Here is a 2,972-nt window from a genome sequence, read left to right on the forward strand (position 1 = left end):
TTTTGCTTATAGCATTTTTTAAATTCTGACTGTAAGTCTCTGCTTATAATAATTTTATAAGCTATTTATGTACAAAAGGATAATTTATAACAATTAGTTAATTAATTCTTAAAATTGTGATGCCATGCATTGTATTATATTTTATAATACTTTTTAGTATATATATTTTTGTAAGTCTATATAATTTAAACTATATAAGTTTTTAAAACACGGCTAACTTTCAAGTCTTACCCAAAGTATAATTCATGGATCTGTACAGTACGTGCCTATCAAATGAAGAACTTGTTTGTAAGATAAATTGTATAGAGGATTAAAACGTAAAATTGCAATGATATCTGGTCCCTAGGACTGTTTGATCGTAGTAATCTCTCCCCGTCTCTCACTCACGGAAATGCTAATGGACGGGTGATCGCTCCCCCGTCCGCTCAGCGATCACCCGTCTGCCCCCTCCTCTATACTACTCCATACACTCCTCCCTCCTCTCCCCCCTTCTCTTCATACTACAGTAAACCATAAAAGAATTTTAAAAAAACAAAAAATTAGAAAAAATTATATCTCACTCATCTCATCTCGTCCAGAGATGGCGGACGTGAGTTCTCCGGAACCTTTTTTTTTTTACCGATCAGATCGTGCACTCTCTTTCTTTTTTATCTTCATCGGATGGCCCATGTTTTCTTTCCTACGTGGATTAATGAGGTGGCTTTTCAAGATTAACCTTTCACTTATAGAGATATATCGGGGAGAACTTGCCATATTTGCAACAAAAAATGTCTCCGTAAAAAATACGAAATGAATAATCCTATGATAGGCAAAAGGACTGAAACCATATTAAAACAAAACTAAGTTCTTATCGTTTCTAGGTTCAAAGAAATGTTTCTACAGTTGGTTGTATTTTTTTTATTTTTATTATCTGTTTGTGGGTCTATAAAAAATATTATTTTTTCATGGCAAAATTCGTTGCATGTAATCACCGACATAGGAGAGTGTAAAAAATATTTCATAGTAATTAAAACTAGCAGTATCATTGCTACATTTGCTTTTTAATTCAAACATTAGTTCGAGAACTAAAGGTCACCGCCACCGGTTATTGTTTTTTTTTTTCTGATCAGTATTTATAAGAAAAAGTTCTCTGTGTGACCTTTGTCCGGAGAGGATCCAAAAGGTGAACATGATTTGAATAGTGTTATGTTTTAACGGCATGCGACTAATTGATGTATGTAACACGAGAAAATAACAGAAGGATTAATGCGTTGTTTATTATGTGCATAATCGAGTTATTATACTAGAAATGTAGCATCTTTCCCTTATCTCTCGCTCTAACAAAATTAGGTCATGAAGACTATGGCTGCGTTCGTTCCAGATACATTGAGTTAGAAAGTACATCGTTTTTCACACGCACGCTTCCCAAACTACTCAACGGTGTATTTTTTGTAAAATTTTTCTATAGGAAAGTTGTTTTAAAAAATCATATTAATCCATTTTTGAAGTTTATAATAGTTTATACTCAATCAATCATGCGCTAATGGCTTACCTCGTTTTGCATATCTTTCCAATCTTCTCAATCTCCTATCCTGGCCCTCAAACACACCCTATGTTGATACCGTGAAATAGAGCGTAGGCTCTCGTATAAGCGAATTAACACTTATTGTCATCGCGACATAGTTATACAGGGAAAGGAAGAAAGCATATATTATCATTGGATTTTTGTCTTCGCCCATTGTAACGCACGGACATTTTTAGTAGAAAAAAATCTTAAGGTTTTAATTGCTATATAATAATTCTATAAAAATACTTTAAACTGAAAGGATCACGACTTGCATCAATTCACAAAGGGCAGAAAGTTCATTAATTTGTCTGCAGCCCAAACTAAAGCCCATTAGAAGGCCCACAAATCTGCAGTAGCCCACGTAAGTACAAGGTGGTCATCACTACAGTTGCAACTTACAAGCATCAGTGCATCAAATTCTGAAATTCATATCACTCTCTTCTTTAGTTCTTTTAATTAAGGGGTCGTTCTTTTGACCTAACCGATGACGGATTATTGTGGGCTGCTTCCTTAATTTCTAAACGTCACGATTTTTGTAAAAAAAAAAAGGTTACTTTTAGAAACTTTTTAAATCAACATTTGAACGTGTTTACCTCTTTCGATTCATCATTCATCCTTATCAAATAGGAGTACTTGTCATAAATTCACTTTTATCCATTATATATATGTCAGGGTTATGGATACCACATACCTAATGATAGTTGACTACATCTCGGCAGGACCCACCACATACCATGTCTCATACGGAAACTGACTTCGGATATGGAGGGAGTTCCGGATAAGGAAAGACAGCCAGAGTTCTACATGGAAACGACCAGGTCTACTCGGATTGTATCCATATTGGTTTCCCTAGTTCTACTTGGACAAGGGGACACTTATGGGTATAAATACAAGACCCCCTAGGAGGAGAAGGAGGATGGAAGACACCCATGACAATCAACACACACCCACCAGAAGCCACAACATACAAGCCTACATAATGCCAACACGCCACCGGATATCGACTTCAGGGATAGGCATGGCTATTCCCCTACGGTGTCTCCGGATACCGTCAGGAGATACGAAAGCACTATCTCTGATCTCGCCGGGCACGGATTCGAGGAGGAAGACTACCCTGTTGTCGACTACGAGTCAGACCTTTAGACCGACATGTCGACAACAGTTAGATAGGCTACCCACATATAGTACTGGTGTGATTATGGTGAATAAGAGCAATACCGGCTTCGGCCAACAGGATGTAGGGTTATTACCTGACAACTCAGGGGCCCGAACCTGTATAAAAATCCCTGTCTCCATCTCTTTTACCTCAGTCTCACGTATATCCTAACACCAGCGATCCCCATACTATCCAAATACCGTAGTCGAGACATCAAACGTCGACAATATATACCTCATCACTTTAGAATGTAATATGTACAGTGCAACG

The sequence above is a fragment of the Oryza sativa genome, chromosome 12, assembly GCF_034140825.1.
Source record: "Oryza sativa Japonica Group chromosome 12, ASM3414082v1".
In the NCBI taxonomy this organism is placed as follows: domain Eukaryota; kingdom Viridiplantae; phylum Streptophyta; class Magnoliopsida; order Poales; family Poaceae; genus Oryza; species Oryza sativa.